General features: G+C 44.1%; 1 non-coding gene across 1 annotated transcript; it reads left to right on the forward strand.

The window, feature by feature from the left end:
* The first annotated feature begins 14,189 nt into the window (after nucleotides 1-14,189).
* Nucleotides 14,190-14,333, forward strand: LOC114621268. Its single transcript, XR_003711405.1, has one exon. It is a non-coding gene; the product is annotated as a small nucleolar RNA SNORA48 (small nucleolar RNA).
* The last annotated feature ends 342 nt before the right edge of the window (nucleotides 14,334-14,675 follow it).

Raw genomic sequence — 14,675 nt, forward strand, 5'->3', positions numbered from 1 at the left:
TGATGGTTTCTGGAGGGGAGGGGCGTCTGTTTACCTTTAGGTTGTGGCTCAATAGTTTCGTGACACTCCAATAAATAGCTGCACACCCATTAGTATGAAGGCAGCACGAAGTGAATTCAAGGAGTTATATAAAAGTCAGGGAGGCTGGAGAGATGTCTCAGATGATCAGAGCATTTGTTGTTCTAATAGGTAACCCAGGTTCAATTCCTAGCACCTATATTGTGGCTTATAACTATATAAACTGACAGCATGATATGGTTAAGGGGAAGGTTTTCATGAGGGAGGAAGGGAGAGAGAGAGAGAGAGAGAGAGAGAGAGAGAGAGAGAGAGAGAGGAGAGAGAAGACAGAGAGAGAGAGAGAGAGAGAGAAGAGAGAGAGAAAACAGAGAGAGAGAGAGAGAGAGAGAGAGAGAGAGAGAGAGAGAGAGAGAGGGAGGCAGAGGCATCTGCAAGAGTCCAAAGCAGAGGAGAGTAGACTGAACATGGCCAGCAGACTAGACATAGCCAGCACTATCTGCAAGAGAGGGGAGAGTAGGAGGAGATGGAGAATAAAGAAAACCTAGTGACAGAAGCAGGAAGTGAGCAGGGAGAGAACAGAGTGGGAACAGCAAGGTTATAAGGAGAACGAGTAGCTGGGGCAGGGTGGAAAGTCTGTGAGCTGGAGGAAGTTTAGGATAAGGAAGGAGGTGAGAAGGGTAAAGGCCAGAACGTGGGGGCTGGAAACATGGCTCCGTGGTTAGGAACAGTAAGTCGGCAGCTCTTAGAGATGACTCAGGCTCAATTCCCAGCATCCATACGACAGCTCACAATCATCTGTAGATCCAGTTCAAGGAGACCCAGTGTCTTCTTCTGGCCTCCATGGACACCACATACACAAGTGGTACACAGACATACACCCAGGCAAAACACTCGTGCACATACAATAAGATTTAAGAAATTAAACCCATAATAGGAGATTCACTATTTCCTTTTGCCAATTTTAAAACAAAACAATCTAGGCTTCTGCGACAGCTGGCATATTTGCTAAGGAAGATGGAATCTGGAGTAAGAGCCGGCTGGTAAAAGCCTGGGCTTTGCTACTCTGTTAGGACCAGGAAGTATTTCTGCAGCATAGGTTTGAGCTCTGGAGAACTTCTGCTAGCCTATGTCCTGAAGTCAAGCTGTAGGCATCAAGGCCAGCTTCCCCCTGCTCCAGGGCCTTGGATACTCTGAACCATCTACTGACGGTTACAGCTTTCTGTTCTTAAGGTCAAAAGCTGAGAGAATTGTCCTAGGAGTCACACGCAAAGGTTGGCATTCACAAGCTAAGCTCCATGGTAGGGGCAAGTTTTTCCTATCCTGTACTGACCCATTCTCTAAGGTCCTGTGTCCTGTATGAGTGGACATCCTGAAATCTGAGAGGTATCAGACTGGGAGATCAGCCTAGGCTTGGTTGAAAGGTTGCGAGTTCCTGTCTGAGCCCCTCCCCTGAATTAGCCTGTGAGCTTGGGGACTTAGCACAGACTACTTTCCCAGGAAAGCAGGCTAAGCCAAAGCTTTATGGGTAGGAGACTGCAAGGAGTCAAGTTGGGAATATTCTCTGAATTGAGGGCCAGTTTCTCCCTCCAGCCTCATCCTTCCTTATGTTGGCCACTTGATGAAGATTCTGTTCCCAGCACATTTTTCTCTGAAATCCCCCCTTCCTTTCCTTTCTCCTGATCTTTCCAGCAGGGCATGTAATTTTATGCAATTATGAGCAGGTGTGGGGAGAAAGGCTTTGGCGCCAGATCCCAGCTGGAATCCAGGTCTAGCTTTGATAAAGAGTGTGGCAATGGGCAGGTGACTGACTGAAATTCCCAGAGGCTGTCACAAGAACTGTAGTTTTGATCTGTGTTCCCCACTGGGTTGTTGGGAGAAGCAAATGGGGGTAACTCTGGGGGAATGCCCTCCCACCCCTGCAAAGTTTCATGGAACTCAGTGAATGAGTACCACATGTAGGAAGAATATCTTGTTCTTCCTACATGTGGAGAGAAAGGTAGAGGAAACTGAGGCACTAATCGTCCCTGGCGCCTCCGAGTCTGCCTGGAGTCCCGTAGAACTCAGTGAAAGGGAGAGCATAGCCTGAGGGAGGGACACCTGGGTGAGTCAAGAGTAGACATGACCCTAAGCCATGTGAGGTGGGGCGGGGACAGGGGACAGAGAGGCACCAGGTGCAGGAGCCAAGGAAAAGGTCAAAGAGTCAGGGAAGAATCTACTGAGGCAGGGCAACCCCTTTTAGGGAAGAGGGCAGGGAGAAGGGACTCTAGCCAGCCCAAATATGGTAAACATGTATCTGGCAGGCCTCACTCTTCTCCTCCATTCCCTCTGCCTTGCTAAAAATGGTTAGATTACATTTCTAAAGCTACCCACGGAGGACCATTGCATTCTTTGGCCACTTCCTCCTCCTGAGGCTGACTACCAAGGTCCAGCTATCACAGTATTAAAGTCCAGCAATCAAAAGTGGACATTAGCTCACCTAGTTAACCTGTCCAATCAAAATTCAACACCTCATCCTAACACAGGGTTTCCCCTTTTACCTTTATAAACAGCCATTTTCCTATGGGCCACATCTGTCTCCTCTCTATCCAGAGGCAGTCCTTTGTCCCTCCCTTCTCCCTCTCCCTTGCCTCCTTCCTTCCTCTCCCTTGACCCTTTCCCTTTCTTCCCCTTCCTCTACCTCCTGTCTTTGTCTCTTATGCCTGTCCTCTGTCGCTGTGGGGCAAACAGTTCTCCTTTGTGCTGAACACTTGGTCTTGGGGTGTCTTGTGCCTACTCTGAGGGTTTCTACATGGCATATACCAGTCATATTCTGTAACAGGTAGAGACTGTGGGATACAGGGAGAGCCTGGCAGCCAGGTCCACTCAAATATGTTAAATAGGCACCTCAGTTAGCCTTTGTTCCAGATTTGAGACCTAACACTCAGTAACTCTTACTTCTCCTCTGAGCCCAAACTACCCAATCCAAACAGTGGTTTGAAGACTAGTTTGCAATGAAGAAATGTTGTATGTAAATAGGCATAGTTCTTGAAAACTAATAATTCTAGAACAATGAAGTCACTTCAAAATCTGGTCCATGGCAATAAAATCCCCAGTATATGCCCCCGGCCTGTCTATCTCTCACTGTCACCAGCCCTTCAGTCCTAAGGATACAGATTACTTCATATCCCCTACGTCAAGAAGCACCAGTCAGTATCACCTGGGCTTTTCAAGGACGTGCACTCTCAGCCACCACTCTCAGCCTGAGAATTACTGTAGCTAGTTCTCAACTGCCACTTCTCTGAAACTCGGGGCTCATCACCAGCCACTGGCTCCAGGGCAGATTAGTGCCTCAGTTTCCTTCACCATTCTCTCCTCACGTGGGAAGAGCGAGACATGACAGCAAGAGTTAGAAAAACTCCACAAAGGGCAGGGCTTCTGCCACTAGGCCTTGGGTTTAACTTGTATTCTATAACTACTGAGACCCAGGAGCGGGCAGCTGAGTCATGCTTGCGACCGGCTGGAACCTCTTTGTGTGATGCAATCCTTGCCTCTTGCACTAGTTCCCCTAGGTCCAGAGACCCTTGACCTTCATGGCTCCTCAGCACAGCCCTTCAGGCTGTGGTTCCCAACATGTTTACGCCAGTCCAACAGCACCTGCACCACCTGGGGAAGTATGTCACAAACGCACATTCTCAGACCTTCCCCACACCACTTCAGATAATTCTGATAGGGGTCCTAAGTTCAGGACTGGATACGGACTCACATTACAAGCACCGGGTGGATGTAATTTGCTTGCTTTGGGGGAGGAAGAGGGAGGACATTTGAGGCAGGGTCTCACGTAGCTCCAGATGGCTTGGAGCTTGCTATACAACCAAGGATGACCCAGAACTCCTGATCTCCTTGCCGCTACCTCCCAGGTGCTAGAACTACAGTTAGTTATGTATGACCATGCCAGGCTATAATTTGCTTCTTCATCTTCACATTTTCTGGTAACTTCTTCCCTACTACACTGAAGAAATCACGGAAGATGGAAACACACTGATGGAGAGGATTTCTAAGGCCACAGTTCCTAATTAGAAGGCAATGCCTTTCACTTTATTTCGAATTTATGTCCTGACCAGTGATTCTGGATCAGGCCGGTGGTTGATGTAGCTTGATTTGCACCTAATGCTTATTTCTCCAGTGGCTTGTTGCTACTGGAAAAAGCTTTGGCATCCCAAACAGAACATTTGGAATATAATATAAATAAACACTTTGAACAGAGATTTAAAGCAGTTTTATTACAGCCACTGACGTGGCATGTTTTACAGCTTTGATTTCAATTCTGGCTGTGAAGACTCAGAGAAAGCAAACAGATCTCAGAACAGAAAGAAAATCACGGGCAGACACGGACTAAAAACCTTCTGTGCTAACTCTTCCACTCCACTGGGATAGAACTTTATACATTTCCTCTGCATGAACACATTCTTGGGATCAAGCAAAAGACTAGATACAAAGAATGGACTGTGCCTTACACAAGGAAGATCTGAATGAGGGAGGTAAATCCAAAGGTTCCAGATAGAAGGAGCAGAATCTAGCAAGGCAAGGAAAACATGGGCAAGAATGATGGTGAAAAGGTTATTTAAAATGAGCCTTTCTCCATGGGACAATAGGCCTTCTTACGTATCCACAACTTTATTTGCCACCTTCTCAGTCACTCATGGGTATCTGTAGCCTGGAAATATTAAATAAGAAAATTCCAGAAATAAAAAATTCCTAAGATTAAAATTTCACATCAATCTGAGTAGCATGAGGAAGTCTCATGGCATCTTTCTGTCTAGAAATATCCACTCTGCATCTATCCCTTAGCCACTCAGCAGCCCTCTTAACTATCAGATCTACCATTATGATTTCACAGAGATCACCTATTGGGTTCAGAACTCTCTGTGGTTTCAACCTTCTGTCTTGGACCATATGCCCTTGGGTGGAGGGATAGTGCATAGAAGAAAGCATGGGTCAGATCTCAAAGGATCTAAATTATAGCTTGACTGATGCACTTCAGGGTTCTTCCAATTTGAGATAAGAAGTCTTCTAGTTCTCAGTTTCTTCGTCTCAGTGGCAGTCCCTGTTCTCCCTGTCTCACAGAGTTATTCTAAGGCTCAATTTAAAACAAAACAAAACCCAAGGTCTTATATAGAGTGCTTGATGCAATAGCAATGAAAAGCTAGCAATACATTTTATATGGGCTTACACGGGGATGTTCTCTACTGAAGTGCATTTATAAAAACTATCATCTCCTGATTATAAAATACGAGAGTTTTTGATAGGCGTCGACCAAGTTTATTGGTGTTCCTGATCTCCAGATTTGCCTCTCAATAGCCATCCTTTCTCCAGCCAGATAGCAGTCTGGTTTCTGGATCTAGCAGAATATTGAAATACAGTCAACGAACTGATGAAACCTGATCTTTGTATCTATTCAGGGGTCAATCCCCACTCACATCTTGCCTGTCGAAGCCATCTCCTGTTTCTGTACTTAGCTTATGTCCTTGTCTATATTCTCAATCTAACTTTGTAAAGGTTTTCTACAAACTTGAAAAGCTAACTCCTTTGGGTCATTGAGTCATAGAGCTTCCCAAGACAGTATTTGGATTACAATGTTCTAAGGACTTGGGCAACATAATCTCTCAGTTAACAGCGTCTAGTCATCTCCCTGCCCCGTGCTGCCAACTTTTAACTCTCTTGCTTCCATTTATCCTTCTAGTATAAATTATTACGTCTCCCCTTCCTTCTGGAAGCATCTCTTCTCCTAAAGATGGCTGAGGTGTCCCTCTCCTAATTTTACACAGTCACGTGTGCCTTTTCCTATCATGGCAGTGGTCATGCTATATCAATGTTGTCTAACTGTTTTTCTAAACTCCGAACTTCTTAAGGGCAAGAACTGTGCTTTATCTCTGCCTCCGTTCCTATCACCTTCCCCCAGGAAACTGTTGCTGAATAGACCTGCATTCTGGGATATGGATTGTACAGCTGAAGAACTTTGGGATTGTAACTATGACTTCCCTGTCTCATACCCAAAGGACACTGTGATGACTTAATTACTCACATGTGGGGGTTTCACACAGATGTTATAACAGCTCACTTAGCAAAGGACAGTGATTAGGGTTTTCTTTTATTAACTAAATAGACAGCACCCGAGTGGAATATTAAAAGACAGATGGCACAACTTTCATCTTTTGTGTATCTGCAAGGGAAGCACAACGTGCCAGCATTGTCCTGTTTAACCTTAAAAAGATATACTTAGCCACGTGTAGGTCACTCACTCTACACCCATATTCTGCCTACCCTAGTTGGGAGAAAGCCAAAAGAAAATGCAACTGGAGGTCTGTTATTAGCTGAATTGTGTTAACCCAAAATTCGTATGTTAAAGCCCTAACCTATCAGTGTTTCAGAAATGTGACTGAATACGAAGATCAGGCCTTTTAGGAGATAGGTAAATTAAAACAAGGTCTTTAGGATGAGCTTTAATCCGATTTCTGTGGTGTCCTACAAGATAAGAAAATTGGACACACAAAAGAGACACCAGGGGCATCCATGCATAGAGGGATTAACATGTAAAGTGGGAACAAGAGGACAGCCATTTACAAGTCAGAAGGGAGAGCTGAGCAGGAAACCAACCCTACCAGCATCTTGATCTAGATCACAAGCTTCTAGAACAATGGTGGAATCAATGTTATAAACCACTGTGTCTGTGATATTGTGTTATAATAGCTCCAGAAAACAAAGGGATTAGTTATTGTTCTATTGCTGTGATGAAACTCCATGACCAAGGCAACTTATAAACGGAAGCATTTAATTAGGGGTTTGCTTACAGTTTCAGAAGGTGAGTCTGTGACCATCATGGTGGGGAATGTGGCAGCAGGCAGGCAAGGCACTGGAGAGGTAGCTGAGAGCATACCTCTGATTAGCAAAACAGGAGGCAGAGGAGAGAGAGGGAGAGAGAGGGGGGAGGGAGGGAGAGAGAGAGAGAGAGAGAGAGAGAGAGAGAGAGAGAGAGAGAGAGAGAGAGAGAATGGGAGAGAGAGAAAATCCGAAGTGGGCTTTGAAACCTGAAAACCCATTCCCAGTGGCACACCTCCAACAAGGGCACACCTCCTAATCCTTCCCGAACAATTTTACTAACTGGAGGCTAAGCATTCAAATATATGAACCTATGGGAGCCACTCTTATTCAAACTACCATAGACTCTAATCAAAGTTTAGTGCTGAGATGTCTGGGATATCTTCAGACAATCTCAGCCTGAGTTAACTAGGTCCCAGATGTGGAGCTTCATGAGTTATGGCTATCCCCTTAACCTAGGCCCATTGTCAACTTCCTTATCATTGAAGTTATTTGCCTTTTCTCTTCAGTCTTTGCTTTGCTCATTCACTTCCTTAACAGTTATTGAGAGGTGCTGGCAGGGGCTATTGTACCCTGCCCTCAAAGAACCTAAGATGATATAAAAGACATGCAGCTACCACAGTAGAGTGAGAGACCACCCAGGTGTGTGGCATCATTTCTAACATAGATGATGAAGCCGATCAGTAAAGGAAGAGAAACAGTCTGCATAAAAGAAGATTCAAGGCTGACAATGCAGTATAGTGAAGCAGTTAGGAGCTTAGCCTTTGAAACCAGAGTAACCAGCTGCAATTAAAAACAATAGGCTCTCCTCAGAGTATAAATGTTCCAAGACCTCCACAGAATACTAAATCTCTCTATTCCTTGGTTACCTCATCTGAAAATGAGACTAAACAACAATGTTTATATTCAATTTCATGAATTCATATAAAGTGCTTACTTACAACAATGATTGGCAAAGAGGAGTTACTTCATAATTTTTTGCTCTAAGTAGACTACGGAGGCAGGAATTTTGGATTTCAGTCTTTCATTTATTAGCTATGTATTCCCAGGACAAATACACATCACCCCAGCTGGACAGTCTTTCTATCTGACAAAGTACTTGGGAGAATCAAGTGAAATAACCGATATTTAAGTGCACTGAAGACTACAAGGGCGCAGGGATTTTACTGTTGCTGTTATTAGGCTGAGCACTGAAGAATGGTGAAGATTTAATATGAAAGTTACTACTCATTGAGCACTTACAAAAGTGTGCGTGTGCGCGCACGCACAAGAGAGAGAGAGAGAGAGAGAGAGAGAGAGAGAGAGAGAGAGAGAATAAAGAAATGAGGATAGATATTTCCTGATTTTCTTTTCTAGCTTCCTAGTTCCTAGGGCAGAGATACATGCCACATACTTGACCAACGTGATGCTCTTCACAAGACTCCAAATTTGGAGGGATTGTCGAAGTTCAGGTGCAAGTGATGAACGTGTAGTTGGTACAGTGAAGTGGCAGTGACATTTTGGCTAAACTGACCCAGGGGATTAAGCTAGTTGGTAGTCACCTTATACAACCTCTGCTGATTTACTCAATAACCAGTACTACCATTGATTTGATGAGCAATCTGAGCAGGCAGGATAGCTCAGTGGATAAAAGAACCTGCCAATCCTGATCACCCAAGTTCGATCCCCACGACTGACATGTTGGAATAGAGAACTTGTCCTCTGACTTCCATGTCTGCAAATTGAAGCTTAGTGGAGGACAATATAACTTGCCCCCAAATCCTTCTAATAGTAAATGAGATGTGTGGGGTTGACTCTAAGGATGTTTTTACTAGTATTTACCACTGCCATACACTAGGGGGAGAAACTGGCAAAAATTATTCAATGTGGGAGGAATATCCAGAAAGACCCAGATGTAAGAGGGTCTGAGGAGGGTTCAGAAGATTGTGAATGTCCAGATGAGCAAAGGTAAAATGTTCACAGCAGAGCCAGTTAGAAATAGGAAAAGCTACGTGTGATAGTATGCACCTACAATCCTAGTACTTGGGAGACTGAGGCAAGAAGATTGTCTCAAATGTTAGAACATCCTAGGTTATGTACTGAGTTCGAGGCTTGCCTGGGCTACAAAGAGCAGAACTCTGGATTTCATTCCTAGATCCTAATGCTAATGTGGTGACTCACACCTATAATCACAGCACTTGAGGCAAGAAGCAGGGAACCCCAAGTTCAAGACCATCCTGGTGTACAGACTGAGACCTTATCTCATCTCACAAACAGAAGAACAAAATTAGGCAGAGACCTTGAAGTCAGCAGGGTGAATTTCATTTACTGGGCATGAAGAGCCACAGGAGGCTTCAGGCTTTCAGAAACTACTGTGTTCGTCTGGGTTTGAGGTGATGGAAACTTAACTGGGAAACGTGTGTGTGTGTGTGTCTGTGTGTGTGTGTGTGTCTGTGTGTGTCTGTGTGTGTGTCTGTGTGTAAGGAAAAAGTCCTAACTAATGAATGATAATTACTAAGGAAGAGTTCTGATGACTGCAAAGCTGTTGACATCCTTGACCAAAATAGTGAAATCTGGCCCTGAAGTGATTTGGCGGTGACAGGAGGATGGAGCAGCTGTCTCTTTAGAAAGAAAGGCCTTCTTTCTGCTGTCATAATTCCTAGCCTTTCAGCCTCTTATTTCAAAGCCGCTTACCATTTGCCTTTTTTCTCTGGGACTGTTTGATAGGACTCTGATTTCACTCTGGGAATGACATTACCACTCACAGATGTGAAAACCAACAGCTTGTGTGAAGGGAGAATCCTAGACAGTTGGAAGCAGTCACTCCTGTGGGTCCCCATGGCCTGCTTCTGGTTATTGATAACTGATGGTTCTGCCATCCCTGGTTCTAGCAGCCGAGGAGGCTCTCATCCTCTTATATTCTCGTGCCTTTTTGCTACAGCTACCAGTGAGTGGTGTCCCAGATGCCAGTCCCTTAGCCTTCATTTCTAGATATCTCCAAGGGTTTCTTCAGCCATTCCTGAACATAGTTCTGCCAACCTTTGTGGAAGAAAATGGAGATGATCAAGGACCCAGAAGTTTAGCTAGTTTCTTTAAACACCATCAACCTAATGTGGAACTTAGCCACTCTCTCCTTTCTTCTTTCTCTTTCTCTCTTTCTCCCTTCTCCATCTCTTCCACATTTATCCTCTTGTTTTTTTCTTTGCATCCTAGCCTTCCTATTATTGCTTTAGCTTTCTCTTATCTCTTCCTTTTTTCCTTCATGCAACAAAAATTTTTTACCAGCAGGACCTGTGCTAAGTGTTGGAAGTACACAGATGAAGAAAATACAAGCTCCATCTTTAAGCAAGTTCAAGTATTTCTAAGGAAGATATAAAATAGTAGAAATAAGACCAGGATATATAATGGTAACTCATTGGGCACGTTTATTCCAATTAGAAACAAGCCAGAACACAAAAAGTTTCTGTAAGGAAATTTTGCCACAACAGAATTTGAATTTTACCCTAGTATACATATTTGTGAGTATGACTGAGAAGAAGATATCTCGAGCAGAAGGGGCCTAAGCAAACACATATGGAGTAAGAGAAACCCCTTGCTATATAGACAAAAAATATAAAGTAATGGTATTGGAATGGAAAATGGCAGTAGATGAGCTGTACCAGAAAGAAGGATCCTTGTATGCCACTTTAATCTCTTGGTCTTTGTCCAGTAGTGGACGGAAGGTCACCAAAACCATCTAGAAGAGAGAGCAGAAGAATGGTCATATATGTTTCTTTCTAAGACAGTCTCACTGTGCAGCCCTGAGTGGTCTGAAACACATTCTGCAGACTTTGTTGGTCTGAAACTCATAGAGATCGGTCTGCTTTCACCCCCAAGTTGCTAGGACTAAAGGCATGTGCTACCATACCTGGCATCATGTATGTTTTGGGGAATGCAGGTCACTATTCCTTTCCAGCAGTGTGAAGGCTGAGTTACGCAAGAACACCATCACACCAGGGGAACTAAGTTGTTATTGCCATCTAAGTGAAAGATGATGGTGGCTTAAATCAGAACAGGAAAAGGTATGATTAAGTTAAGAAAGCAATCAGGTGATAGAATCTGTAGGTCTTTGTGATGAATTGGCTATAAATGATATGATATGTGTGATGGAGATATCAAGAATAACACTCTACTCTTTTGCTATGCAGATAGGAATACTAATAAAACTAATGAAATATTCTTGAGAATAGTGGTGTCATCAACCATGACAAAGGACTCAGGAAAGAATACAAGAGCAGAAGAACATGGATAATTTCTTAGGGTTGTGTGAGTTGAAGATGCCTAGCAACGTACAATAGGAGATGCCTAGCAGCGATATTGAGAGTTTAAGACTCTGGAGAGCTTTAAACTTAAGGGTCTGTGCTAAAGGTTTATAGGGTTTTGATTTGAGATTATATAGACATATCTGTCACAGCCTGCTAGGATCATAGCATCCCTATGAGAATTACTGCACCCGATCTGCTGCCTGCTGCCCATACAGTCATGGGTTGCTCTTTAATACATTCTACCTACTCCTTCTACTTGCCTTTGTTTCAACTAATAAGAGCTTGCCTGTGCGCAGTTCAAAGACTGAGGTATATAAGAGAAGATGTACCTGGAATTTTGAAAGTTGACAGATGAGCTGGACCAGTTAGAATCCTCTCATGGGTTTGAACTAAGAACTGCAGAAATAGCAGATTATTTACCACTGGAGTTGAAGTTGGAAGATTTGAAAAGTAAGACATGGGCAGGTGAGGCCCTTTGAAGCATAAGTAAGAAGGTGATACAAACCATGGGTAAACTCAGGGATGGGGGTGGTAAAAAGAGAAGACTGGAGACTGGAGATAAAGATACAAAGCAAGACCAAGAGGCGACTACACTGTAAAAAAGACAGAGGAATTTTCCAATCATGAAAGCGGCTCCACTACCTGATAGAACTGCCACCTCTGTGTGGCCTGTTTGAAGGCCAGCCATCTGAGGATAACATAAGTGATGGTATTTGCTTTTCCAAACAAAAGAATTGCCAGAACGAGATCACTCAGGAAGAAACAAGAATGAAATAAAAGCAGTAGACTGAAATCAGCAGCAGTTTCTTTCTCTCTCTCTCTCTCTCTCTCTCTCTCTCTCTCTCTCTCTCTCTCTCTCTCCCTCTCTCTCTCCCTCCCTCTTTCTCTCTCAATCTATCTCTCCCTCTCTCTCCCTCCCTCTTTCTCTCTCAATCTCTCTCTCTCTCAATCTCTCTCCCCACCCCGTGTGTGTGTGTGTGTGTGTGTCTGTGTCTGTCTGTGTTTGTCTGTCTATCTGTGTGTGTCTGTATCTCTGTGTCTGTCTGTCTGTCTGTCTGTCTGTCTGTCTGTCTGTCTGACTGTCTGTCTGTCTGTGTGTGTCTGTATGTGTCTGTGTTGGCAGGGAGAAGAGGAATCTATACATATGCAGAGGGAGGGACATGGGGTTCTGCTAATAGAACTCTGGCCATGAAAGCCAAGTTGTCTTATTTCATTGATGTTTGTTTTCTTTATATCAGTGATCGAACACAAGCATCAGAAACCTGCAGATAGATCTGATCAAGACTTCGTTGTGTCCACAGGGTTAAAAATTAGTAGGTAACTGGTGATTTTAGTGAAACCATTTAATAAAGTGCTAGGGGAGAAAAATCAGGCTGAACATGGCTACAAATTGTGTGTGTGTGTGTGTGTGTGTGTGTGTTAAACTAATAAAGAGGTAGCAAGTGTCAGATACTCTTGAAAAAGAATTTGATGATGAGCAGAGGGGGAAAATAATCACTGAGAAGGCATGGAGAGTCAGAGGAGGTTTTGCTTTAATTCTGTTTTAATTTTTAGAGAAAGGCTAGAATTTGTATATCAGAGAAAGAATTTGGCTGAGAAGGAAAGAGAAGGGGGAAGGGAAGAAGAGAGAGGGAAAGAGGGGGAGTCAGAGAGACAGAAATGGAGAAGGGAGGGGAAAGGGAAGAAGAGAGGCAAGTGAAAGGGAGATGGAAAAGAGAGTGTGCATAGTATGAAGTGCATAGTGAATAAATAAATACACCATATAGACACCCCCTGGCAATGGGCAAAGAGACACACTTTGTTGGTAGTGTTGTTCTTATATCAGTCAGGGGCAAAGCAGGAGAGGGGAGACTCTAATTTAGCAAGGATTTTAAGGAAGGCAGACTAGGTCCAAGGTGAACTGATTGGGTTAGCCTTAAAGAGAAAGAGAGTACTCCATCTTCTAAAGCTGAGAATAGGAAAGATGCAAAGATCCTTGCAGTCTAACGGCTGCAGTCTTGGATTCTAGTCTCAGGTCTACCGTCAACCAGCTGTAACACATGTCCTTCTCTCTGGGCTTCTTGTTCATCATCTATACTCAAAGGGAAAGATTGCCTGGCTAGGCTCTCTTTTTGAAGGTGGCTGTGAGGGCGAAATGAAAGCAGGAGGGGTCAGTGGGTGGGGGAGTGTTTACAGACCTGAGGAGTCTTGCACAGGTGATCAAGAAAGCGAAAAGTGGATGGTGAGCAGAATGGACAGCTGTTTCTAGGATATAGCTTGATTTACCCATGTCTATTTTTCTGCATCTTGTGACAACAGAATCTACCGCCTGCTTTCTTCCTCATTCCCAGTCCCCACATGCTGCAAGTTCTCCAGAGGTCAGGCGTGGTGGGAGCTGAAGGTACAGTCTCAGCAGCTCTGTCTCGGATGATGAGCTGAGAAATCAAAGGTTCTTTGTTTGCTAAGGAAAGGGTTTTCTTTGCTTTTTCCTTCTCTTCAATAAATCTGTCTGCCTCCGCTGTTCCATGACGAGGCTGATTGGCCTTGCCCTTGGGACGTGCAACTCAGCATGGGAGAGGGAAATGCTGCGAAAGTTGGCACCTCCCTTTCCAATACATGTTTAATTCATCACTGCAAAGACTTGGATAAGTAAAACACTAAGCTCCTTCTGACCGGGCTTCCTGGAGAGAGGGATTCCAACAGCTTTTAAAGGAAATGTCAAACTGTTAAGGGTTCAGGCTTCAAGCAGCTTAATGCTTCACAATGTTTTGGAGTGAGCGGTCTTGTGGCTTCTTAATGCCAGGGTTATTTAGAATTGAAAATTACTGATTTGGATTGTCAATCTGGTAAACACAAGACAACCACAGCCAACACTGGAGAAACATTCATCCATTTTACTCATTGGTCTATAGCTTCTTCTTCAACAAGCCTTTTAGCCAGTTACTAGTCAATCAATGAATATGAATGAGCAAATGAGGCATCAACAATATGCTCAACTCAGTACAGACTCTGATGAAGCCCATATCAAGATAGATGAAGAAGAACAGTGTATGGACCCCCTGGCAATGGGCAAAGAGACACCTTGTTGCTGGTATGGTTCTTACACCAGTCAAGGACAGAGCAGAGAGCAATCCTTTGTTCATCCTAGCTTGATGCCTGAGTTGGTGTCCACAGCTGTCCTATGCCTAGGACCCATAAAAATCCAATCCAATCTAGACAGTACAGCATGGGAGGAGGAAGACAGACAGAAACTTTCATACCACCATGCCACCCACAGACAGACCTGCCATCCAGCACACTGTACAGGTGGGCCATAGACACCTGCTTGCCACCAAGTGCAACAGTATAAATGGAGGATGTCACTCAGGGGCTCTCCAGCAGTATGGCCAGCCTGCAGCAGGAGCCATGACAATGTGCAAGTATGTGGTGGTCAGGTGGGAGAGAAGTGGAGAAGTTTGAGCATAATGAAGAGAGATGGAACTGGAGACTCAAGGGTCAGCTTTCCCATACTCACACCCCTTGGGGCAGGCTCACTCACAT

Source organism: Grammomys surdaster, unplaced genomic scaffold (assembly GCF_004785775.1).
Source record: "Grammomys surdaster isolate TR1022 unplaced genomic scaffold, NIH_TR_1.0 173, whole genome shotgun sequence".
Taxonomy (NCBI): domain Eukaryota; kingdom Metazoa; phylum Chordata; class Mammalia; order Rodentia; family Muridae; genus Grammomys; species Grammomys surdaster.